This window comes from Stomoxys calcitrans, chromosome 2 (genome assembly GCF_963082655.1).
Source record: "Stomoxys calcitrans chromosome 2, idStoCalc2.1, whole genome shotgun sequence".
NCBI classification, from domain to species: domain Eukaryota; kingdom Metazoa; phylum Arthropoda; class Insecta; order Diptera; family Muscidae; genus Stomoxys; species Stomoxys calcitrans.
Window position 1 is genome coordinate 182,367,047 of NC_081553.1, and position 27,961 is coordinate 182,395,007.

Consider the following 27,961-nt stretch of genomic DNA (forward strand, 5'->3'; position numbering starts at 1 on the left):
AATAATTTTAAAATAAAATTGTTTTCAACGAAATTGGAAAATGTGCACTCAGAAAATAAAAGAAAGCACCAACTTTGGCGAGTTCGTAGAAGTTTGGCCAGAAAAGAAATAAGAAATAGGGACTAAAGTTTCGAATTGAAGGGATAATGAAATGGAAATAATTTTAAAATAAAATTGTTTTCAACGAAATTGGAAAATGTGCACTCAGAAAATAAAAGAAAGCACCAACTTTAGCGAGTTCGTAGAAGTTTGGCCAGAAAAGAAATAACAAATAGGGACTAAAGTATCGAATTGAAGGGATAATAAAATGGTAATAATTTTAAAATAAGTGTTTTTAACGAAATTGGAAAATGTGCACTCAGAATATAAAAGAAAGCACCAACTTTAGCGAGTTCGTAGAAGTTTGGCCAGAAAAGAAATAACAAATAGGGACCAAAGTATCGAATTGAAGGGATAATAAAATGGAAATAATTTTAAAATAAAAGTGTTTTCAACGAAATTGGAAAATGTGCACTCAGAAAAAAAAGAAAGCACCAACCTTGGCGTGTTCGTAGAAGTTTGGCCAGAAAAGAAGGACTAAAGTTTCGAATTGAAGGGATAATGAAATGGAAATAATTTTAAAATAAAATTGTTTTCAACGAAATTGGAAAATGTGCACTCAGAAAATAAAAGAAAGCACCAACTTTGGCGAGTTCGTAGAAGTTTGGCCAGAAAAGAAATAACAAATAGGGACTAAAGTATCGAATTGAAGGGATAATAAAATGGAAATAATTTTAAAATAAAAGTGTTTTCAACGAAATTGGAAAATGTGCACTCAGAAAAAAAAGAAAGCACTAACCTTGGCGTGTTCGTAGAAGTTTGGCCAGAAAAGAAGGACTAAAGTTTCGAATTGAAGGGATAATAAAATGGAAATAATTTTAAAATAAAAGTGTTTTCAACGAAATTGGAAAATGTGCACTCAGAAAATAAAAGAAAGCACCAACTTTGGCGAGTTCGTAGAAGTTTGGCCAGAAAAGAAATAAGAAATAGGGACTAAAGTTTCGAATTGAAGGGATAATGAAATGGAAATAATTTTAAAATAAAAGTGTTATCAACGAAATTGGAAAATGTGCACTCAGAAAATAAAAGAAAGCACCAAATTTGGCGAGTTCGTAGAAGTTTGGCCAGAAAAGAAATAATAAATAGGGACTAAAGTATCGAATTGAAGGGATAATAAAATGGTAATAATTTTAAAATAAGTGTTTTTAACGAAATTGGAAAATGTGCACTCAGAAAATAAAAGAAAGCACCAACTTTAGCGAGTTCGTAGAAGTTTGGCCAGAAAAGAAATAACAAATAGGGACTAAAGTTTCGAATTGAAGGGATAATAAAATGGAAATAACCAACGGAGCCGCTAGGAAACTTAAACTGGAAGAGATGCGATCTCTCGATAGAGATCGGGATAACTTCCTAGATGTGTAAAGTGGGGACAAATCACATTAATTTTGATTTATTTTTTTTTATAATGATATTAATATTTCGCTTGTTATGCATATCAAAAATAAAAATATGAAGAACGGAATTCTTCCAATTGCGGAAGCGTTTCTATGTAGCCACTACAGTGGAGACATTAAAAGATTCCTTATTAACATAAATACTAATTGTAGCCGTTGAGTGGAACGAACGAACGTGTTTTTATTAAAAAAAAAAATAACCGTATCTTGGAATAGGTACTACCTATTACGAAAAAAATTTCAAAGCCTTTTTGGAGTAGACCGTAGCGTGTTGTCCTCCCCTCCTATAGGTGTGGGTACCTATGCAGATCGGGTATGTGGGTACCTATGCAGACTTCCTAGATGTGTAAAGGTGAGGACAAATCACTTCAAGGATGTTTGAATTTTGTTTTACTTTTGTATAATAACATTAATATTTTGCTTGCAATGCATATAAAACAAAATATATAAAGAATGGAATTCTTCCAATGGAGACATTAAAAGATTCCCTATTAACACAAATATTAATTGAGCCGTTGAGTGGAGCGGACTTGTTTTTATTTCGCTCCTCAAAGAAAAAATAACCGTATCTCGGAATAGGTACTACCTATTACGAAGAAATTTTAAGCTTGTTTTGGAGTAGGCTAGGAGTGAACTTTAAGACCCAACAGTTGCGGTGGTGGCGTTAGACCGTAGCGTGCTGTCCTCCCCTCCTATAGATGTAGGTACCTATGCACCTGTAGTCGAGAGTAATGCTTTAAGGGCACAACTAGTCGTCAGACTAATTAATGAGGAAGAGACGGATAAGCCAGAGGGATGCACAGTTCGTCCCAAGCTTTTATGTAAAGGTGGTGTTTCCGACTCGGATTCAGATAGCGATGAATTTGAGCAAAGCCATTGTAAATGCTGTGCTAGCGGTATTTAATAAGGAGCATAATTTGGTAACAATCGAAAAATAGATAGACGCTTGTTTCAACAGGCAAACAACACCTAAATTTGTGATTGTCCAATTATGTTGTGCACATTTTATGCGAATTGTATCAACCAATTTAAAGCCCTTCAAATTGGAGCATAAGATTCCGGGGTTTTATAAATGACAGCTTTTTGTAGCAATACATATAAGCTGTGAAGTTGAATTTTTTGTATGGTTGAAAATCTTACTTTAAGTAATGCTCAATCCATCAAAAACCGAGGTAGTTACAGATGCCCTTAAATTTTTATTGAAATTTAAAGATAACTGTACTACCTCGGATAATATGGACATTTTCGAAGGAGTGGATAAAATTGAAGAAGTGGAGGATGCACAATCGGGTCATGCAATTTATAAAAACAGCAAGCATTATATCCAGAGCTTGGAACTGTACAATGGCATAAAAAATGCCAAATATTCTGAACCAGGTGAGGCAAAGAAATACTAGTGTCCAAAATTAGCCGACATTGTATCTTCATGGGCAAACATAATGGGGAAATTTGTTGACGATGCAACAATCATTGCTAATAGTCTTGTGGATCGATTTTATAATATTTCGAATGGCACAAGAAATATGCGAGCTGCTGAATACATTACAAAATCTAATGTCTACATAAACGCAAAATTAAACGAAATCGACGAAAAAAGGTCAAGTTAAATGAAGATGTGTGGAAACGCACTCCAAAGCAATTAAAAACTAAGTTTCAAAAAATCTAAGCTGTAAGAAAGTATTTTCTAATTTTAGTCTTTTGTCGCGAGTTAGCAAAAAAATATCGAATATTCTTTTTATTTAATTTTTCAAGCATATACGATATATGCTATAGCGTTTACGCCACCCGTTGACGTAGATGAATTCAAAAGTCTTGATAAAAAAAGGGAGCTCTACAATTTTGTTGTAGACTTATATATGGCAACATTTATATATTCTATATACCCGATGCAATATATTACACAAGGAGTTGCCACGAAGGAAGGAATTTTTTACGGCGATACTCCTTTAAAGTTTTCTTTTGAGAAGTATAGGCACATATTTGTACCAATATTGTTTAATACACATTTTACCCTTGTTTATCTGGACGTCAAAAAAATTTTATTACTTAATCCTTATGGATTTAAATCAGAATGAAACGATTCTTTGCGGAAGCTTCACAACATTAGTTATTCTTTACAAAAGGATAACTATAATTGTGGAGTTTCATTTGCCAATATGCGGAACGCATAATTGAAAAGAATTGTTTAACTAATTTAGAAAGTTCAAAAATGTATCGGCAGAAAGAAAGAAAATGATATGTTTACATACAGCGGTCAAAAAAAGTATTCATCATTAGCAAAATTGATAATAAATTCACTTATTTTGGGTAATTGAAGAAAATTTAAAGTAAACAAATAATGCAGTTTTATGCAATAGTTTATTTTTCGTAATATGTTTTAAAATAAATTCAAAAAATAAATTTAATTAGCGCAAAAAATGCAATTTTATATAATAACACCAAAAACAGAACAAAAAAAGTATTCATCATTGATGTGCTATCATCAAAGTCAAATTCAAATATTATTTGGGAATCCCCCTTTTCTGTTTTATTTAGTAAAGGAGGCTTTGCCCTTGACAGCAAATATTTAATTTCATTGAAAATATAGTTTTTGTCAAAATGGGTCGTAAGCAAAACGAGGTTTCTGATGAGGTAAAAGTTTTGATAATAAAACACCACAGGAATGGTTTAACTCAAAAAACTATCAGTGAAATATTAAATAGACCACGATCTACTAAACAATCCATCATCAGAAAGTGGACAGAAACGAAAACTGTTGACAATAAACCAAGATCTGGTCGACCAAAAGCACTTTCAGTTGGAGATGTGCGTTGGCTAGTGCGGCAAGTTCAGAAAACTCCGAAGACAAATGCGACCATTCTTCGTAAAAACACTATGGAATATTTAGGGAAGGAAGTTACTACACAAACAATTCGAAATACACTCAAAAGGCATAGTTACAGAGGAAGAACTGCACGTAAGAAGCCCTTTATAAATAAAATAAACCGAGTGAAAAGGCTAAACTTCGCAAAAATGTATGTAAAACAGCCCGAATCATTTTGGAAAACAGTCATTTTTGCAGACGAGAGCAAGTTTAATCTTTTTGGGTGCGATGGAAAGGTCATAGTGTACAGAAAACCAAATACAGAGCTTGAAGAACGAAACACAGTTGCTACTGTAAAACATGGTGGAGGTGGTTTAATGGTTTGGGGGTGTATGGCGGCTTCAGGAGCGGGAAATCTTGAAATTATTAATGGAGTAATGGATCATAAGTATTACATTGACATTTTAAAGAGGAATTTAAAAGATAGTGCTGTAAAACTTGGGCTTGGTAATAACTTTCAATATTATCAAGATAATGACCCCAAACATTCTGCTTTAAATACCAAGATGTGGATGCTGTATAACTGCCCCAAAGTCATTAAAACTCCTCCTCAAAGTCCCGACTTGAACCCAATTGAACATCTTTGGGAACATCTCGAACGCAAATTGAGAACGCGCAATTTTTCGAGCAAGAGTCAAATGCAACAGGTGATAATGGAGGAATGGACTAATATAGACCAAAATATAACCGCTAAATTAGTCCAATCGATGTCAAACCGTTTAAAAGAAGTTATAAGACGCGGTGGTCGAATAACAAAGTATTAATTTTTTTAAATTATGTTATTTATTTTTTTGTTTTTTTGCAATGATGAATACTTTTTTTGTTTAATTTTTTGTGTTCAGCTGTAAAATGGCCCTTTTTGTTCCAATAAATACTATTTTTTTCTTTAAAAACAATGAAATTGTGTACATATATATCACACAAGCACTACTGCATCATTAGTTTAATATGTTTTTATTCCAATTGTCTTTTGTAGACTTATTAAAAAAAAAAACATTGAATGATGAATACTTTTTTTGACCGCTGTAAGCTGTGAAGTTGAATTTTTTGTATGGTTGAAAATCTTACTTTAAGTAATGCTCAATCCATCAAAAACCGAGGTAGTTACAGATGCCCTTAAATTTTTATTGAAATTTAAAGATAACTGTACTACCTCGGATAATATGGACATTTTCGAAGGAGTGGATAAAATTGAAGAAGTGGAGGATGCACAATCGGGTCATGCAATTTATAAAAACAGCAAGCATTATATCCAGAGCTTGGAACTGTACAATGGCATAAAAAATGCCAAATATTCTGAACCAGGTGAGGCAAAGAAATACTAGTGTCCAAATTAGCCGACATTGTATCTTCATGGGCAAACATAATGGGGAAATTTGTTGACGATGCAACAATCATTGCTAATAGTCTTGTGGATCGATTTTATAATATTTCGAATGGCACAAGAAATATGCGAGCTGCTGAATACATTACAAAATCTAATGTCTACATAAACGCAAAATTAAACGAAATCGACGAAAAAAGGTCAAGTTAAATGAAGATGTGTGGAAACGCACTCCAAAGCAATTAAAAACTAAGTTTCAAAAAATCTAAGCTGTAAGAAAGTATTTTCTAATTTTAGTCTTTTGTCGCGAGTTAGCAAAAAAATATCGAATATTCCTTTTATTTAATTTTTCAAGCATATACGATATATGCTATAGCGTTTACGCCACCCGTTGACGTAGATGAATTCAAAAGTCTTGATAAAAAAAGGGAGCTCTACAATTTTGTTGTAGACTTATATATGGCAACATTTATATATTCTATATACCCGATGCAATATATTACACAAGGAGTTGCCACGAAGGAAGGAATTTTTTACGGCGATACTCCTTTAAAGTTTTCTTTTGAGAAGTATAGGCACATATTTGTACCAATATTGTTTAATACACATTTTACCCTTGTTTATCTGGACGTCAAAAAAATTTTATTACTTAATCCTTATGGATTTAAATCAGAATGAAACGATTCTTTGCGGAAGCTTCACAACATTAGTTATTCTTTACAAAAGGATAACTATAATTGTGGAGTTTCATTTGCCAATATGCGGAACGCATAATTGAAAAGAATTGTTTAACTAATTTAGAAAGTTCAAAAATGTATCGGCAGAAAGAAAGAAAATGATATGTTTACATATGTAGTATTCCGATAATTTGGAAAACGTATTCATTGTGGTGCAGCGTCGGAAACATTTAAAAGTAAATTTAATTCTGGTGGTCGACCAGCTTGCCAAGGGTACCTATTATTGAGTTTTTTACGTCGATACTCCTCTAAATTTTTCTTTTGAGAAGAATAGGCACATATTTGTATACTAAAAAAATTTCTCAAACTTATTTTTTTTAATTTTATCCTTAATATTAAGATTTTGTTAAAAATTTCGAGCCAAAGATTGAAACTTATAATTAAGGATAGCGTCCTTGCTTAAAAAACGTACTATGGAAATAGACTAAGAACGTGGCGTCTTAAAATAAAAATTACGTGAATCCTTAACATTGAAAATTTAAATAAAATTTGTTTGGAATTGCAACATAATTTTTTTATCGTAATAGGTAGTTCGTAAAATCAACATGTTATTGTTGAGAATTAAATTTCAGTATTGCATATACATATGTAGGTATTTCCCAATAAGGTTCTTTTTTTATCATCGACAAATGTTTATATTTTTTCATTAAATATTAGTATTAACAAATGCCACCTTAGATCAGAGGTTACCATGTTCGTATTTGAGAATGAACGCCTGGACTCAGATCCCAGTGAGAACATCAAAACAACATTTCCCCTTCTACACTTGAGAGATATTTACCTTAGTTAATCAGCCGTGTAAACTTCTCTACAAAGCAGTTTAATATGACAGTGAATCTCACAAATGTCGCCAGCATAAGTGATAACCACCATTTGTTTCCGATTGTAACCCATGCATTTGACGTCATAAGAGGACACGCTGTGACGTCGTCAACCCTAAAGAACACAAAAGAAATCTAAATTACGCTTTTACCTGCTATGCTAAGGCATAAAATAAAACTTGGAGGGAAATAAAAAAACCCACCTGTTATTTTAAATTAAATTGTTTAATATAAAAGTTATGGAAACCTATCGCTATATATGAATTCTTGAACTAAAAAATCTTTTGATCAATATTGGGAATGCACTCTTAATATCCACCTTTATTAAATTTGGAAACATGCTTCGTAATAATGATAATATATTAAAATTTAATAAAAACTTGACTTTTGTGAAGGGTTTTTTAATCTTAAAAAACATAGTTGGAAATTTTTTTTACTAATATCAATGCTATTTTTAACTTTTAATCAAAGTCTTTGTTGTCTCCTTCAATTTAAAGGTAATTTCTTTGTCTTAAAATTAATGTACTGTAATGTAACGCGATTTTAAAGATTAAACATACTATTTTAAAGTTAATAACTATTATTGTTTAAGACCAAGAATAAAATCGTAAAAATTAGGAGTCTCCTTGTCATTTAGGACAAAATCGTTTCCTCAATATTAAGAAAATAATCTTTTATATTAGGAGAGAAAAATTTTCAGTGTACCAATATTGTTTAATGTACATTTTACCCATGTATTTCTGAACATAAAAAAAAATCTTTTTTTGTTACTTAAATCCTTTTTTTTATTTCGCCTCAAAGAAAAAACATACGTATCTCGGAATAGGTACTACCTATTACGAAAAATTTTTAAGTCTTTTTGGAGTAGGCTAGATATAGACTCCAAAGACCTAAAAGCTGCGGTAGTGGCGTCAGACCGTAGCATGTTGTCCTCACCTAGGTGCGGGTGCCTTGGCGCACAACTAGTATTCAGACTAATTAATGAGAAAGAGACAGCTTAGAAAAGAGAATGAGCTCCCCGCTTTCAAGTACTCTGGGAAAACCAAGCCAGCCATCTCGCAATGGAGCCCCCAGACAGTGTCCTGTGGAGGTAGAAAAAGTCGGAACAAGAACGAGGGAAGCGCGCACGGACCCTTTGTCTTCATGGAGGACTATGACTTCCAAAAGGAGGCCACAGCCATCACGGATGGAGAAAGATGGTCGCTGAGAATTATAAGGAGCCAACTTCTTACGCCAGGGTGGCAAGGAAGTACAACAGAGACGAGCTGACTAATGTAGTCATCAATATCGGTTGTGCATCCAATAGGATTCCACCATATCATCGGTCCCAAGTGGAGGATCTGGTTAACGAGCGGATTTTCGAACATGTGTGGAACTCTGTAGAGAGTCCACCCATACAAATGATGAGCTGCGTTATGCATCGGCGGAGTTTATTGATACCGTCCAACAGCTCGACAGAGGTATCTACGCTCCCTGGGATGGCGCAAAGCTGGACCTGGTGAGAAAGATGAACGTCCCCCAGCTTACAAAGGCGTCGTTCTTCATCAAGGGACGGGGTAGTAAATTTGCGACGAAACGCATGTTGGGATTCGCAGAGAGGTGGGAGGTCTTCCACAGGGAGGAGAAGGCGGAAAGAAGTCTCCTTGTGGTTGGCATTGATCAAGTTTCCGTGACGAGAAAGGCATGGCGCATTATGGGAGCAAGGCTGCCTATTTCAAGATTAGACAGACTTGTTTAACCGGAAGCCTCTCGGGCCGACGAAGTCCGAGTTAAGAGCGTGGGCGACAAATGCGCATGCTAGCCTGTGGTAGGACGGTGAAATTTTTATGGGTCTATATCGTGAGAAAACGAGCCTATTACAGAGCCCGTATCAGTATAGCTATTGGTTATATGACGGGACACATAGCTCAAATTGGTGCGGCAAGTGATAGCACTTGTAGGGCATGCGGGGAAGATGATGGAGCATTTCCTATGTCATTGCCCGGCTTTCGTGTATAACAGCTACCGGCACTTAGATGGGGACACTACACCAGACATGAACCAACTTAGGGGAGTGGGATGCAATTTAGAATTTTGTAAGTTGCACGAAATTCTTAATTTCTTTTTTTTAATTTTATTTTTTCTTTTCGAGGTTACTTTTTTTATTTAGAGCGCACAACAATCCGATGTGCGCTCCGAATATATGGCATAAAAAAGGCATATATTCGGAAGGTGATTAAACAAATACTAGTGTCCAAAATTTGCCGACATTGTTTTGAAGAAATATTCGCCTTTTGTACATTTATAAACAAACACTATGGGGAAAATTGTTGACGATGCAACAAGCATTGCTAACAGTCCTGAGGAGGGATAACATAATATTTTGGATGGCACAAGAAACATACGTGCTGCTGAATACATTAGAAAATCTTATTCTTACATAAACGCAAAATTAAACGAAATCGAAGATTATGTTGATATACCTGATTTACCAGAGGTAAAAATGTCAAGTTAGAGAAGAAGGCACTCCAAAGAAATTAAAAACTAAATTTAATAAAAACCTTAGCTGTTAGGAAACCTGGGCTAATTTTAATCTTTTTGTCGCGAGTTAGCAAAAAATTTCGAAGATTCGTTTTATTTAATTTTTCAATCATACACAAAAAACTAGGATATGCGATTTCGTATACACCACCCGTTGACGTAGATAAATTCAAAAGTCTTGATAACCAAAGGGAAAAACAATTCCGTTGTAGATATTTATTTATGGCAATACTTATATATTCACAACTCGATTAAATATATTACACAATGAGTTGCAAAGAAGGATCTTTTTTTACGGCGGAACGGTAGGAACCTTTTTTACGGCGATACTCCTTTAAAGTTTCCTTTCAAGAAAAATAAGCACATATTTGTACCAATATTATTTAATACACAAAAAAATGTTTAGTACTTAAATACTTCTGGTAAATCCCATACAAAGGCTGAGAAGTTATTAGATAAATTTAAATCAGAATTAAACAATTCTTCGTGGAAACTTCGAAACACTAGTTATTCTTTACACAAGGATAACTATAACTGCGGACTTTTCATTTGCCAATATGCGGTACGCATAATTGAAAAGAATTGTTTATCTAATTTAGAAATTTATAGGCAGAAAATGAAGGATATGTTAATGGAGTTTCCGATAATTTAGAAAACATATGTATGCCTTCATTGTGCTGATGCGTCGGAATAGATTTAAAGTAATTCCTGTGGTATACCAGCTTGCCAAAGGTTGTTTTGCTAAAAATGGATGGCTATAATATATGCTACCCTTTTTTAATACGCTTTTTTAACTTCTTTTCGCAATTTTATCTTATAGATAAGGGTTTTAAAAAATTTTATAGCATATTCTTCATCTTTTTAATGATTAAAAAATAACATAAAAAAATAAATAAGTTAAGTTTTGTTGTATATGTTGTTTCTTTATATTTCTTAAAGTTGAAAACAAAAACAAAAATACAAGTTTGCTTTTACTTTTTTGTTCTAACGGTACTTTTGTCTCATAAGAAGAAATTATGACAACCAAAAAGTCTGCGTTCATTTTGTTTACTTCGAAAGTACCGTTACTTTTTATGATGCTTTTTCTTATTTTTGATCAGTTTCAGTTTATTATCATAACAAGTGATAGTTACACGTGTTTTTTTTTTTTAATTAATAAATTTGGAAACATGAAAACTAAAGGAAAGGAAATATGTACATCTGGAAGAAAAATAATTATTAAATTGTGGAAAGAAGGACAAAGCTTTAGAAATATTGGTGGGACAGTTGGAAGAACGTATTCTTCTGTCCAGCGCGTAATTAATAATTACAAAGAAACTGGTATTATAATTTCAAAGCCTCGGCCTGGGCGTCCAAAAAAAATTATCCGTTAGAGAAGAGCGCAAAGTGATTAATATGGCAAGCAACAACCCTCGTATAACATCAACCAAATTTGTTGAAAATATTAAAACAATGTTTAAAAAAAGCATCTGTGCTGAAACTGCCAGAAAAATATTACATAGAGCTGGATTTCATGGAAGAGTTGCTCGAAGAAAGCCGAATATTTCAGTTATAAACAGACAAAAGCAGATTGCATTCGCTAATACTTTCATCAATTAGCCTCCTGAATTCTGGAAACAAATTATTTTCTCCGACGAGAGCAAATTATGTATCTTTGGCCTGAAAGGTCGGCAAATAGTGTAGCGCAAGTCCGGGACTGAGCTGGAAAAACAAAGTGTAGTAGTGTAGGAACGGTGAAGCACGGTGGTGGTGGAGTTATGGTGTGGGGGTGTATGGCTGCTAGTGGAGTGGGTCAATTAGAATTTATTGAGTCCAAAATGGATAAATGGGGTTATCTCAATCCAAGTGCTGCTAAACTAGGGTTAGCAACGACATTTTGGTTCCAACATCCAAAGCATACATCGGAGGTTGTTAGGCTTTGACTTCTATATAACACTCCAAAGCAGCTTAAAACACCACCCCAATCCCCACCACCAATCACCAGATCTCAACCCCATTGAGCATCTTTGGGATCTATTGGAGAAAAAAATTCGTCAGCACGTTATAACCAGCAAGAAGATGTTACAAAGTGTCATGCATGCAGAATGGGCGAAAATAACATCTGAGGAAACAGAGAAGTTGGTAAACTCCATGCCAAATAGACTAAGTGCAGTCTTAAAACAACGTGGTTATCCTACCAAATATTAGGAATGTGTTAGTATGTTTTTATTTTGTGTTTAAATAACTGTTTTCTTTATTTTTAATTACTGAACGTAGACTTTGTGGTGCTTATATTTAATTGTTATCATATTTAAATCGCTCTAGAGTGAAAGTGCTTAACCAAACTTAGAATTTTGTTTTTTAATATTAGGAATATGAAGAAAAAATATATGTAAAAGAATTGATTTGATTTATAATTTTTTTTGTGTTCTTTAACCAATCATAAAAGTTTGTCAGGTGAACGCAGACTTTATGGGCAATTTGTATATGGGGATAAATGGAAGCAATATTTTATTACAAATTATGGAAAATAGTGATTTTAGAAAATTTTAGATGAGAAATTTTTATTTAACGCATTAAAGAAAATCGTTTTACAGTGCTCTGTTAATCACTTAGAATAGCTCTGTTATAATGTCAGGTTTGTGTCTTGGCTAAGTTATATTCCAATTTATCTTCAAAACAAGATTCTCATACAAAATTTCATTCATTTCGAAAAAAAATAAAGAAAGGAATCATACTTGCTATTGATAATGGAATTCAAAACAAGAACAAGAGTTTCGCTCTTCTTACAAAGAAATCAAATCGAAATATTGATTTTTGTGGGAGCTGGCGTGGTATATTTAAGGTCTTAGCACAGCATCATATCCAAAATTTATCTCAAATTTTATATAAATTATGATTATCAGGAGATAAAGCCACATATTTGGTAGCAATTCCGTTCCGGTCGAGATTGGTGTGGCCAATGTAAAATTCCCCAAAAAAACCCCACTTTGTTAGGGTTTAATGAGAAAATTTAATACAACAATAGTGACAGTTTTAGATTTTTAAAAATTCCACATGGATACAGAATTCTAAAAAAGTAGGCAAGCGTTTCCCAAAGTTTAGCTATAGTGATTGATATTCCATGTGATTGACAACAATCTGTCAGCTTTCAGCACATAAAACATTGTTTACAAATGAGAAAATAGTATTACAATAAAAGAGAAAAGACATACTATGCCATTCATATGGGATTAGCTATGTAACACTCTCCCAATACAATTTTCAGTTAATGAATGATTTGGCTTCTCCCTCGAAAAAATTCTTATTAACCATTAATCAACAACAACATCAAAGAGTAAGCAAAATGAAATCTCGCTCCCACACATACATACACACTTCAATGTTAATGAAGCACATGTTTTTCTAGTTTTTTTCTTTACATACTTATTTGTTTATGTTATTTATATTATTGCCTTTCGGAGGCGCAATTTTATGTTATTCTTTTGATTTTTCTCTTTATTCCCTTTTTCGCTGTCAATTAAATTAAAGTCACAACATTGCCATTCATTTTAAAAGATTAGTATATGATAGGATTGAAATAAATAAATCGGGGAAATTGTGAATATACACTGGGAGTAATGCCAATGGTATTGGAAATTTAAATTTGCGAGGAAAGAGACTTTCAATTATTCTTTGGACAAATGGATATTTATTTTCTTGCTAGAGAAGATTATACGAAACGCAGATATGAATAGAAATGATATTCTATTCAATAAACAATACATACTGATTTCCTATGTCGATAATATCGCTAACAAACAGTAACTACAACCTTTAGTTGGGAATGAATCGGGTAATGTTGGTCTTGCAATAGCCTGGCCCACACCCAAAAATATTTGCATAGTTCTTAGAAGGTAACAAATACACAAGAAAATTGCACATAGGGACATTTCCACTTTATGTTTTTGCCAATTGCCATGGTAGTATGATCATAAACCTTTGACAATATTTCTTTGTCTTTCTTGCCCTTCTAAATTAAGATCTCATTCGATTGATGTTTGAGGATTTTCCATACTGCATCATTAAATGGGCATGACTTTTGGTTTTATTTGCTCCATTAGCTTTCTTCCTCTTCCTATAGGTGAAATTTCATATTTTTCTATTACATTTCCTTCTTCCCTTTATTTATACATTCTCCTACAACACATCTGGCAACATTTGATTTTTGTGTAATTGTTTCAAATTCACTTGACCTCAACGCCACAAGCTATTTGTTGTTATAATAACTGCGACACGCTGTTCTCTAGCTTAACATCTCTCTCCGTCTCTCTTGGCTTGGCATTTTCAAACTTTCTCTCACTCTCTCTCTCTGATTACTATGTCGTAAGGAAAAAAGCTTATTTTGTAGTTTTTGTTATTATTCATGCGTTCGCATCGCACATGCTCACCAACGACAATCTGAAGCTGGCAACACCGTCATCACTAGTTGTGGCGGTGATAGTAGTGGCAATAGTAACACATGTCAACGCCATAGGTATTCACACCGAAGAGATTTAAATGCAAAGAATTTGCTGGGATTGTTATGAATCTGAAGGGGAAAGGAAGGGAGAGGTTGAAGACAAATGCGTGATAAACAAACAAACCAATACTTAAATATAAACACTCATTGTTACCAATGCAAAAAGGTAGTTTAGCACAAACGTTGTTGTCGTTTAGAGTCTTAAAAAGTTGGTTTAGCACAAACGCAATAGCAAGTTTTCACTTGAGAGATTTGAAGTTGGTGGGGAAAAATTTCACTACACAAAAGAAGAAATTTGTCTCATAGATTTAAGGGAGGGGGGAGGGAAAAACTATTTCAGTCAAATAAGGCAAAATTAGCCCAGACATGATTTATTTAGATACAAATTTGGAATTCCATATCCCATAAAAAATCATTCTTAAAATCTATTCTATTATTTCAATTTTAGTAAAAAAATTGGTATTCTCTTAATGAGGACTTTTATTCTAAGCAAAAGTGTTCCCACATTTAGATTGTTACACTTTTTTTTACCAAAATGCCAAAAGACAAGTATTTGGCTGTTTGGCATACTAGCACTCTTGAACATGCTGCAACTGCCAAACAAACACACAGACACACACGAACATATCCCCTCAACTCTTGGGTACATCAACCGTATTTTGCACTCACAAATCTACACTCGTGCACACACATACACACCTATGCTCTCTCACATATCTTTTGCACTATTAGCATTTGATTTTTTTTTTTACTTTACATTATTGCAGTGGGTGTTAGCAAAGTGTGGTGAGGCAGGGAGTAATGTACAAAAAGAGAGTAAGATACTAATATGTGTGCGCGAGTGTATGGACTTGATTTTCAATAGAATTGAATTGACAACTAACTGACTGACATACGTTTTGTTTAGCAACTCGTTTTAATTTTTTTTGCAATATCAAGTTGATTTATTTTTCATACACGATTATGCACAAATCATTTTGTTTGATTTTTTTCTGGTTTACACGTTGTTTGTCATTTTAATGTAATTTTTACATATATTAAGGTCACGTTACACTTTGCCATCGACCGTCAACGCCGTTTTACAGAAAAAATTGCAATTTTTAGCAAACGCGTAACGTCGCGGCCATTAACAATGCCTCAAAAGAAAAGTTTGGATAAAATCTTTGTTCACTTTGTATTTTGAAGGCTATAAACAGACATTTTCTTGACCTTAGAATTAGTTTGGAAAATTATCCTTTTGAATTGGTATAAGTTTTCCCGACGATTTTATCGAAAGTTACGTCCGTAGTGACTGAAAAATCGTCGTATAGTATTATTATTGCGTTCTTGTTGTATTTCTTTTCTTGTGCTCTCTTTTCTCTGTGAATGCCTTCGTTTACTCTTTTGCTCTCGACTGTGTTCGTTTCAGGTATGTTAGTCAGTGTTGCCAATGAGTAGTGAGGCGAAAAAAACGTCGATTAGCCAGGGAAACAGCAAGAGAATAGAAGACAATCAATAAAATTCGTTATAGAAAGAAATGTGTGAAAAAAACAAAAGAGTCACTTAAATAAATAACATTCGGTTTAAAAACTGGGTTTATATTTCTGATTAGGCAACAAGATATTTGTACACCTGAGAAGGTTGCAAATCTCCCCATTCAGGGTGTTTCTAGGACTGATTTCATTTCTCGAATAGGATAATTATCTTCGAAAGACTCCACTATTACTGTAGTAATCCTGTTGACATTATCGTCAATGTCTTCTATGCTTGAACAATCTAAAATATCTTGCCCAAGACTTCTTCTGAGTAGTATTCTGAATCAGGTTATTGACCGATTAGGACCATTTTTGGCTCGGTTGTAGGAATTCGTAACAGAACACTACGTACAAAATTTCAGTTTGATTTATATGGGAGCAATATCAGGTTATAAACCTATTTGGGCCCAACTTGGCGCAATTATTAATAGATGTAACAGAACACTACATTTCAGACCAATCGAATAACAATTGCAGCTTATAGAGGCTAAAAAAATCAAATCGAAGGACCACTTCATATGGGAGCTATAACCAAATCTGAACCGATATGACCCAATTGCAATCCCCACAGACCTACATCATGAAAATTTCAAGCGGCCTTCTTGTTCGCTCAACCGCTAAAGTAATTTTGACAGATGGACGGACGGAATGTCAAAAGGATCAAGAATATATTTACTTTATGGGGTATTGCAGGATGGAACGAAATGACTAGTATACCCCTATGCAGGTGGGAATGAAAATGAACTCTGGCTAAAGCCAATGCAAATTACACTGCTACTAAATTTCTCATGAACATTCCACCAAGGAACAGAGGATACTTCTCTCATAACAACGAATGCAGTAAGATTAAAGTTCAAGTTCAATGATAAGGGGCCTCCTTTTTTATGCCGAATCCGAACGGAGTGCCGCATAGCGACACCACTTGGTACAGAAGTTTTAACATGGCAGGATACCTCACAAATGTGGCCAGCATTAGTAAGGAGATAACCACCGCTAAAAATTTTTCTGATGTTCCCGCCGGGATTTGAACCCAGGCTTTCGGCGTCATAGGCGGACATGCTAACCTCTGCGCCACGGTGGCCTCCGGTGGCAAAGAAATTGTATGATGTTCACGCCGGGATTTGAACCCAGGCGTTCGGCGTCATAAACGGACATGTTAACCTCTGCGCCACGGTGGTAAAATTGAACTGAACATTCCAATAAGGAACAGGGGCAAACTTCTCACAGCCCAATTCAAGTTATAGATCAATGATAAGGGACCTCCTGAAGCATTTTATCTGATGTTCTCGGCAGGTAAAGCCAATTGAGCAATTTGTAAACTCCCAAAATGTTCGTGTTTATTTATCCGAGCGCACGTACGAGAATTTGAGCCAACGAACACCCGTAGTAATTTTTCATCTCAAGTAATGGTATGGATAGCGGTGACTACCAACGCCCCCTCTCCAATCGTTTTCATTGAGCCTGGCGTCAAAGCAAATGCGACTTATTATTAATATTATTATTATAATAGACTAAAATATTAGCAGATCACATTCACGCGGCTTGCAACCCATTCTAAAACCGACTCAGAGCAATCGTCAAGGCAAAAGGTGTTCTTATCGAACAAAAGTAAATAGATTTAGATTTCCTTCACACATATTTCTCAATTTAATCAATAAAAAATATATCAAAAAAAATGTGGTCATTTGTAACACTTCGTTTCAGCCATCCCGTATTTAAAATTTACATTTTATTTATTAACATTGAATAAATATTTTGCTCCTATTCAATTCCAATGTCATCAGAATTCTAAAAACTCGCTAATTTGGCAACACTGAAATACAACATTTTTAGATTTTCTAGTTTAGTTCTTCCTCTATGTATTCCGCTATTTGCTCTCATCGGTTGTTTGACTTGTCATTTGGTTAGTTCTGTTTAATGCTCTCTCCACAAGCTGATGCGCTGACAATTGAAGAGCTTTCGGTGTTATTCACTTTTACTTTGTGCTAAAGGGGGCTGCCGCAAGACACCCTCAACACTACTCTACTCTAAAGTTAACATAGTATTGCCTTAGGGATAGAGAAAGGAGAAGGTGGAAATCTTTGCTTTGTTGTTTTTGCAATTTAACAAACACTAAAACATATGGCGAGTTGCCGTTTGCGAATTTCGTTAGACTACGATACTCAGAGATAGACAGATAGAGAGCAGGTAAAAAGACATGTCAAATAGCCACAGTGCATCTACCATAGGCAAGGCATACAGCATTGCCAGCTTAAAAAATTGTCTAGCCGATTTGTAGTTCTTTAGTTTTTGTTTTTTTTTTGTTGGTAAAAATACTACATTTACTATAAGATGACCGTAATTTATTTATTGATGTCAAGAATTTTTGTCAGTTTTTCTGCAAATGCTTAATTTTAAAAAGTGTAATTGCATATGTTGGTCAATATGAATGTGTAGAGGGAATTTTATCATCATGTCGAGAACCATGGAAATTTTGTGAATACAACTTACCTTACGAGTAGTCTATGTATTTTTGTCGGCTTTCTTGGAGGAGGTGCAAAATTTATTGAATATTAAGAAATCTGAAAATAAAAAGAATGAAGAATTGGATAAATGATTGTTCCATAAAAAAATTAAATATTTTTAAAAGATTTTTTGACAATTGTCATATTCGAGAGTTGAAACTTAGCAATGTTACTCCCGGCACATGCTTAGGTTCAACTATTTGATAACAAATGCCATCGACTTGCAAACCAAATTAAGGCGCAGACTAACCATCATTCTTTAAATATAGGTTTCTGATTCTTACTCAACCATAGTGCTAACAATCCCATCATTGCAGCCTAATGAAAAGATGAAATTAGCTGATTGTTTGCAGAGGTGAGAGATGAGATTTTGAAGTTCACAAAAAACGTAATTGCTGTTCGGAGTACAGCATAGCTTAAGAAGAAATTTTGTCGAAATTCCAGAACACACCTTAAGGTATGACGGATATTTCCTCCATTCTTCCGAAAGCTGGATAGGGGAACAAAACACTGCGAAATCGCCAAAAAAAAAGAAGATCAGAGAAACTGGGACCGCGTCAACTGCTCCGCAGTGACCAGAATGCAAGAAGATCTTCTTAAGGTAGGCAAAATTGGAATAAGTACAAAGGAAGTGCAAGTGTTCTGAAGTCTTCCGGGATAACTAAGGCCCCCAAAAGTATGCCACATATATGAAAAGTTTTTAACCGATAAAGGAAAAGGGGAAACCTCTTTCGCCAAAACAAACAGGAGGCGCTGCAGAGACAAGCTGAATTAGGCAGTTATCAACATCATCAGTGAATTCTATAAAAACCCACTAGATTATCAAGCCAAGGTGAAGGATTTAATCAATGAATAAATATTGGGGTCAGTTGTGAACCGTGCATTAAAATGATCGTGAATGGATCCCCACAAACTGGAAAAGCGCAAAGCTCTGAACTTGCTGAGGATGAGGGACATCACTAAGAAAAACCAAGGCATGGTCGTTAGGAAATGGGCACTTCCGCAGATAAGACTACAGCCAAGATCGAAGTTAATAGACCAAAAATCTTGAATTGTGTCCCAGCGATCCTTGACATAGGGGCCACTGAGGCTTGTAAGCTTGTTCGTCCCATCCCGATGTTCAAGAACTTTAATCAAGTCAAGACATCTCTGTAACCATAACAGTGAGTGTTTTGGTCCAGCCACAGGAGCTACCAAGCTACCGCATATGCATCCTGTTCTACTGCTTACCAATACCTCCGGTCACGTAGTTGGCCGTCACCATCCGCAACCATCGTGCGGCCCTTAAGTTTGCCCAATCTTATCGGACTCATTTAGGTCCTCCACCTTTTAGATTTATCCAAACATCAAAGTGAATAGTTAAGAGTTGTTTTTTTTTTTCAATAAAAAAATAAATTCAATAGTGATAAAAACTAATTCCTGTGGCAGATACAGATCACTGGGAGTTGTGCCCCAGCAATCAGAAGTAAACTTTTCGCAACGAAAATCCCAGGAGTGACCCAATCTGCGATAGAACTAGGGCTAGCAATATGGTCTTCAAGTCGCTAGTCGGCAACACTTGATTTAAAGATAAGAAAACTACTAACAAAACAATTAAACGGCATGTGAACGGTACGATAGCAGGAGTAACCAAGACGCTGTGGGAAACATGCATTCTTAATAATCAAAATGCAACGTTAGGACTATCTCTGCCTAACTTTGGCCATTTACAAAAGTACCATTGGTAGCTTTTTCTTTCATCGAAGTTGCCATTGATTATCTAGCTCGCCTGTCTGAAACCTCCCACCTCGAAGCATACCAGTAAGGATATATGAAGTTTAGGGATGAGATTCACCAACACCTCACCAATCCAATTCCAAACTTCTTATTCAGAAAGGGCTTGCAGAATATGCACCAGCATCCACAAATAACCAATGCGAAGCTACCAATTGCAGATGAAGAGAAAAACCAGGCTAAGAAAACCAGAGATAGTTTATAAAGATCCGGATGGTGTAGCAGAAACCGATTAGACGATATCTTTTTTGATATACAATAACAGCTATCGTGGCTACAAAAAAAAAAAAAGAAGAATGGGTACGAAATCCGACCGATAACAGATTTCACTCAGCCGTTTCGTTCGGACAGCATGACAACCACTTCTTTAGTCACGATGTCGGTAAGACATCGGATCCGATATCGGATGATTCATCCGATTGTCGGACCGAAATCGGAAAATTTTGTTTGCTGGGAATATGATCCGTCTTTGTCTGACGTCCAACATGTTTTCACATAGTCGGGAGAAACATACGACAATTCTTACCAAATCCAGAAAGAAATCGGTTCGATAATTTTGAGAGAATTTATTTTTTCTGTTCCGACATTTAACTGTACGGCGTGTCGGAGGAATCTTTTGTTTGGTTCATTATTTATTTTTGCATAGTAATATTTCGTTACCACGTGTGTGACATGTACACAAGTGGTGCAGGGGTTTATTTTTTGGTTTTTTGGAACTGCGTGTGGTGCCGTTAACCGTTGCCTTTGAATTTCCGTTGTTTGATCAGTTGTAAGACATTCGTCAAGAAATCGGACCGATTCGTCGGCAAATCGTCCGCATTTTATAAGATATTCGTCAAGAAATCGGTCTGAAATCCTGCACAAATTAGGTCCTAATTTGGTACGACGCAAAATTTCCAATCCGAATTTCCTTGGAATTTTTCTCCGATATCGGTACGATAAGGCAGTATATATATGAGATTTCCCTCGCCGTGTCGTGACAACCATTTCTCTCGTTTTTAGTCGGTAAGACATCGGATGTCATCCGATTGTCGGACCGAAATCGGAATTTTTTTTTAAGCTGGGTAGGTACTGCTAGTATGAGAGTAGTGGTAGTGAGTGGGTAGTGTTAGAGAGTGGGTAGTGATAGGGAGTGAGTAGTGGCAATGGTAGTGATATTGGCAGCGGTAGTGGTAAGTAGTGGCAGTGGTTGTGGTAATGGTATTGTTAGTGGTAGTAGTAAGCAGTGGCAGTGGTAGTGATAGTGGTAAGTCGTGGCAGTGGTAGTGGTCGTGGTAGTGCTGGTGGTAGTGGTAGTTGTAATGGTTATGGTATTGGTAGTGATAGTGGTAGTAGTTGTCATATCGATCATTATAGGCACTCAGAATTTAAGCAAAAGCCCTTGCCGTCCGGCCTCTCAATTAGATAGTTTGGACCATTCCGCTATCCGCAAACTGTGGAGGGGCCCGGTAGCTCCCAGCTAAGCCTCCCATGATAACGTTGAACACCACACAGATCGGAGTTCAAGTTCCAACCAGTGTGGTGATTACAGTTATCCCGTGCCGGGTAAGTAGTGGAAGTAGCTAGTGGGCAGAGGGTAGTGAAAGTTAGTAGTGGATGTGGGTAGTGGTAGTGGTTGAGGTATTGTTATTGGTATCGGTATTGGTGTTGGTATTGGTAATGATAGTGGTAGTGGTTGTGGTATTGTTATTTGTATCGGTATTGGTGTTGGTATTGGTAGTGATTGTGGTAGTGGTAGTGGTAGTAGTAGTGGTAGTGGTAGTCGGGGTGGTAGTGGAAGTAGTAGTGATAGTGGTAGAAGTAGTGGTAGGGGTTGTGGTATTGTTATTAGTATTGGTAGTGATTGTGGTAGTAGTAGTCGTAGTAGTAGTAGTAATAGTGGTAGTAGTAGTGGTGGCGGTAGTGGTAGTAGAAGTGGTAGTAGTAGTAGTAATTGTAGTGCTAGTGGTAGTGGTAGAAGTTGTGGTAGTGGTGGTGGTAGTGGTAGTGATAGAAGTAGTGGTAGTAGTAGTACTGGTAGTGGTAGTGGTATTGGTTTTGGTAACGGTATTGGTGTTGGTGTTGGTGTTGGTATTGGTATTGGTATTAGTTTTGGTATTGGTTGTCGTATTGATCAGAATTTAAGCAAAAGCCCTTGTCGTCCAGTGGTTCCCAGCTAAGCCTCCCATGATAACGAAGAACACCACACAGATCGGAGCTCAAGTTCCTACCAGTGAGGTACAGTTAGTGCTTAGTGGTGGTGGGTAGTAAGTAGTGAAAGTGACTAGTGGGCAGTGGGTAGTGGAAGTTGGTATTGGAAGTGGGTAGTGCCGTGCCGGGGTAGTGGTACTTCCACTACCCACTTCCACTTCCCCCTTTCCACTACCCACTTCTACTACCAGTTAGTGCGTAGTGGTGGTGGGTAGTAAGTAGTGGAAGTGGCTAGTGGGAAGTGGGTAGTGAACGTGATTAGCGGAAGTGGCTAGACAGGGTAGTGGAAGTGGGTACTTGAAGTGGTTAGTAGAGATGGTTAGTGAAAACGTTCGCGAGTCCAAGGGATTGTAAGAACAGTGGAAAATAACCAAAACTGCCAAGTAAAGATGACTACCAATAACCTCGTACGTTATGTAGAACATCCTCCACTTGTTGAATTACTTTTTTTCTGTTAGAATAGTCAACATCGGATGCTACAGTGCTAAAACGGGGAGACCACCGTCTCCGTAAACCTGACGGCAATATACCTGTTCTTCAACTACATTTTGGGCACCAGCACCCACGTCGAGCACAAAAAAGACAGCGGACCCAGAGTCTTTAGGTTGGAGAGTTGACCCGTTATCAGTGTGCAATTCGGAGTTGAGCAAATTTGGCTTGAATCCAACGGATTCCGACTTCACAACATAGACTACGCAGGCCTGGTTGAAAGGGTTAGTGAATAACAGATATAAGACAAGTAAAAGCGTGGTAAGTTCGGCCGGGCGGAATCTTATATACCCTATACCATGGAGGCCACCGTAGACGCTGAACGTCTGGTTTCGAATCCTGGCAAGAACATCATGAAAATGTTCGACAATGGTTATTCCCTCCTAATGCTGACGACATTTGGGAGGTACGGTACCATTTGGTATGGCAGCCATGTAAAAACTTCTCCACAAAGAGGTGTCGCATTGCGGCACGCTGTTCGGACTCCAACTTGAATCGGACAGCACTCATTGATATGTGAGAAATATGCCCCTGTTCCTTAATGGAATGTTCATGGGCAAATTTGCATTTTACACCATGTCTCGCATTTCTCAATAAGTCAAAATCCAGGATCGGTTTATATGTCAGCTATATCAAAACATGGACCGATATGAGCCACTTAAGAAGTATTTGTGCAAAATTTCAAGCGCCTAACTTTACTTCTTTGAAAGTAAGCGTGTTTTCGACAAACAGACAGTCAGACGGACGCGGCCAAATCCACTTAGAATGTCAAGACGATCAAGAATATATTGGGTTACCCAAAAAGTAATTGCGGATTTTTCATATAGTCGGCGTTGACAAATTTTTTCATAGCTTGTGACTCTATAATTGCATTCTTTCTTCTGGCAGTTATCAGCTGTTACTTTTAGCTTGCTTTAGAAAAAAAGTGTAAAAAAAAGTATATTTGATTAAAGTTCATTCTAAGTTTTATTAAAAATGCATTTACTTTCTTTTAAAAAATCCGCAATTACTTTTTGGGCAACCCAGTATAAACTATGTTGAGTCTCAGATCAACATTTCGAAAAGATACAAACGAAATGAGGAAATTAGTATAGCCCCATCCCATGGTGGAGGGTATACAAAGGATTGTATTCAATTTAAAGGTGGATGATATTTCTCTTTCAATTCGGTCCCAAAATCATTTTGTGCCACCTAATTCAAAAGGTTTCTCATTCAAATTCTATGAATTCCCTATTTTAATGCATTTATGGAATTCGTGCTCTCGCTCTTCATACTTTTCAGTACTCTGCCCTTTTACACTATGATTTAAACTGCTATTGGATATGATTTTAGCTCATAGTAGAAAACTTCCAACGAAAATATCATTGCACCTTCATTACCCGTATGCCAAATAAAAAAAAGACAAACACAACAACACGTGTCGTCAGAAAAATTATCCACAAAAATTCTAAAATTAATACAACCCAGTAGAAGAAAGCCAAACGCCATGTCGTTTTTATATAGTATACGATGGACTCATGGGACGCCTTTGGACTTAGCGAGTCAGCGGTGTAGTGGCATGCTGTCATGCAGTCATCCACCGTCCAGCAGTCATCATACCCGTGGTTTGTGAGGTTGTTCCACTGCAGTGCAGTGTACTTTAAATGAAATTGCATTATTTTTCATGTGCTTGTTTTTGTTTTTTTTTTTAATCGCATTTGTTTGTTCTGGGTACATGGTTCGTTCGTCTCAGAAATTTTTGGTGTTGGCGATCGATTACCTTTGCGCAAATATTTATTTAAATTTTTTTTCCGGGTAGAACAAAATGGGGAAAAAAAAACTTTTTAAAAAAATTTTCTAGTGAAAAATTTATTGCAAATAGGTTGTACCTATGAAAGATTAAATAATTCTATTAATTTTAAAAGTTTCTTTGTCTTATACACAGAAAGAAAGAAAAAAAACAAAATGTTTTTGAAGGTATTGTTGTCAGTCTTCGGTTATTTCGATGCCATGCATCAATATTTTGGGTTGCCCAAAAAGTAATTGCGGATTTTTCATATAGTTGGCGTTGACAAATTTTTTCACAGCTTGTGATTTTGTAATTGCATTCTTTCTTTTGTCAGTTATCAGCTGTTACTTTTAGATTGCTTTAGAAAAAAGTGTAAAAAAGTATATTTGATTAAAGTTCATTCCAAGTTTTATTAAAAATGAATTTACTTTCTTTTTAAAAATCCGCAATTACTTTTTGGGCAACCCAATAGTATTCTGTTATGACTTCCAACAACCGTACGGTCCAAATAGGTCTATAACCTGATATAGCTCCCATATAAACCGATTTGTAGAGATGGGCGATGGGTAAATACCCAAAAGGTATTCACCCGGTAAATTGGGTAAATAACCCAGTATTTACCCATTTATGCCCAAAATGCTGGGTATTTATAATTTTGCAGATATCTTGGGTAAAAAACATTTTCCCAAAAATTTTTTGATGATTTCGTATTCTTTGTATATAACCTGATTAAATCGGATTTTAGTTATGTATAGCCGCTATAAAGACCGTTTTCCCGACTTAATGTCTTGAGGCAATAAATTGGTAATTTTTCATCCGATTTCTATGAAATTTGGCACAGTGAGTTCTGGTAGTCCCCTTCCCATTTCTGTGAAGTGTGGTTCAGATCGGATTATATTTGGATATAGGTGGCGTATAGACCGACCGCCCGATTTCCCGATAAAGGGTATTGAGGCCATAAAAGATTCATTTATTACCTGAAATTTGGCACAATGTGTTCTGGTAGACCCTTACCCATTACTCTCAAATGTGGTCCAGATCGAACCATATTTGGATATAGCTGCCATATAGACCGATCTCCAGATCTAGTGTAATGAGCCTATAAAAGGAGCACTTTTCAACCTATTTCGATGAGATTTGGCACAACGAGTTCTGGTACTCCTCTAAACCTTTTTGTTGGATATCGTCCAAATCGGACCATATTTGGATATAGACCGATCTTCCAATATAGAGTATTGAGGCCATAAAAGGAAAATTGGGCCAATATTTGGATATAGCTGCCATATATACAATTCTCTCGATTTAAGGTATTAGGTCCATAAAATTTGTATTTGTTGCCCGATTTCGCTGTATCTTAGCAAAGTGAGTTGTGTTAGGCCCATCGACATCGGTACCGAAGATAATCCAGACCTAACCTAACCTAGGCCCATCAATCTCGCAATATAAGGGGTTGAGTTCGGTATCGACTATGGTCTAGAGATCGGACTTTATTTGAATATAGCTATCATATATATCGATCTCGCAATGTAAGGGGGCGATAGAAGGCCCCGCAGCGCAGAGGTTAGCATGTCCCTCTATGACGCTGAACGCCTGAGTTCGAATCATGGCAGGAACATTTGAAAAATTTTCATAACCTCTGAGCACTGAACGTTTATCAATCAGAAGAAAGACAAATGGGTCGGCTTTAGAGAATACATAAATCGGCGCTTCAGTAATTTGACACACCCTAAATGTGATATTTGCCAAGAGGCTTTCTCCCCTAGCTTACACCCAGCGGGGCATAGCTTTGGCAAAGGAGATTGAAGGCTCCACGTTCTGCACGGTGAATGAGGATACCCCCACTAGATGCAGCAACGCCAGACACTTCCATTGCTTCCCCTGATATTCTGAGTAACGTGTCATGGCAAACCGTCATTTAGCTTGGAATCAGACCTCCTCCCCATAATACTCACCATCGACCGACCAACCGACTTCATAACCTCTGAGCACCGAACGTTTATCAATCAGAAGAAGGCCTCTGGTAACTCCCTGCGGCGTAGAGCTTTGGTAAAGCAGATTGAAGGCTCCACGATCTGAATGAGGATGCCCCCACTAAGATTACGAGGAGGTGCAACAACTCATCAGACACTTGTATTGCATCCCCTGATCTCTTGAGTGACGTATCATGGCAAGACGTATTTCCTTGGAATTAAACCTCCTCACCCATAATACTTACCATTAACCGACTTTTGAGCACCGAATGTTTAGCAATCAGAAGAAGACCGATTGGGTCGGCTTTAGAGGTTAAACCAACCCCTGCTTCAGTTAACTGACACCCCCTTAAGTGTGCTAGTTATCGAAAGAAATTCCTAACCATCATTAACGCCTCAGCCGCTCGCTTTATACCAGCCGGTCGAATACCTCCAGTGTGGCTCAGGAAGCGGAACTCGCAAACAAGAGTAATGGGATTAATGGCAGGCACCCCACTAACCCCAGAATCATCGAACTGAATCTGGAAATATTATCGCCTCCTAATAGTGGCTACATTTGTGAGGCACTTTGCCATGTAAAAACTTCTCCCGAAGGAATTGTCGCTCTGCGGAACGCCATTCGGACCCGGCTATAAAAAGAGGTCCCTAATAATTGAGCTTAAAATTGAATCGAACAGCACTCATTGATTTGTGAGAAGTTTGCCCCAGTTCCTTAATGTTCATATTCATGGGCAAATTTGCATTTGGTGTAAGGGGTTGGGTGAATATTTAGAAATTTGGCTTAGTGTGTTTTGGTTGACTTCGTTATCAAGTATGGTCCAGATCGGACAATATTTCGACATAGCTGTCATTTATCCAATCTTCCGATTCAAGGTCTTAGGTCCATAAATTCCACATTTGTTGCTCGATTTTACGGAAAGTTGGTACAGTAGGTTGTGTTAGGCCCATAGACTTCCGTACCGAGTAAGGTTTAAATCGGACAATATTTAGATATAGCAGCCATATGTACCAATCTCTCGATGTAAGGTCTTATGACTACAAAAGACACATTTGTTGTTTGATTATTCTAAAATTTGGCACAGTGAGTTTAGTGTGCACCGTATATGATCTAGTTTAAAATACATTTGGATGTAATGGCCATATATACCGATCTCCCAATTTTTGGTCTTGGACCCATAAAAGGCGAATTTAATTTCTGATTTTGCCGAAATTTTGAAAAGTGCGTTTCATTAACCTCCTACACCTCCTTTCCGAATATGGTGCAGATCAGACCTTATTCGGATATAGCTGTCGTACAAGCCGATCTCCCGAATTACGTCTATATACTGCCCGATTTGGCTGAAATTTGGAACAGCGATTACAGTTGGGCCCCCCGACGTCCTATCAAGTTTGGCCTAGATAGGTCTATATTTCGGTACGGTACTCGGCGTTGCATTATTCGACGGATTTTGACGAAATGAGGTAAATTTATATTGGGTTGCCCAAAAAGCAATTGCGGATTTTTTAAAAGAAAGT

At 36.4% G+C, this 27,961-nt stretch overlaps 1 protein-coding gene across 2 annotated transcripts in view; it reads right to left on the reverse strand.

Moving 5' to 3' along the window:
• The window catches only part of LOC106085921 (protein roadkill), a 453,420-nt gene that overhangs the window by 367,308 nt on the left and 58,151 nt on the right, over positions 1-27,961 (reverse strand). Inside the window, exon 2 of one of the 2 annotated variants that reach the window (XM_013250406.2) lies at positions 18,243-18,313. The gene's annotated coding sequence lies outside the window, so the exon portion shown is untranslated. Of the gene's footprint in view, positions 1-15,134; positions 15,510-18,242; positions 18,314-27,961 lie in introns of those variants that run through there. The other variant, XM_059362709.1, reaches the window with a different exon arrangement.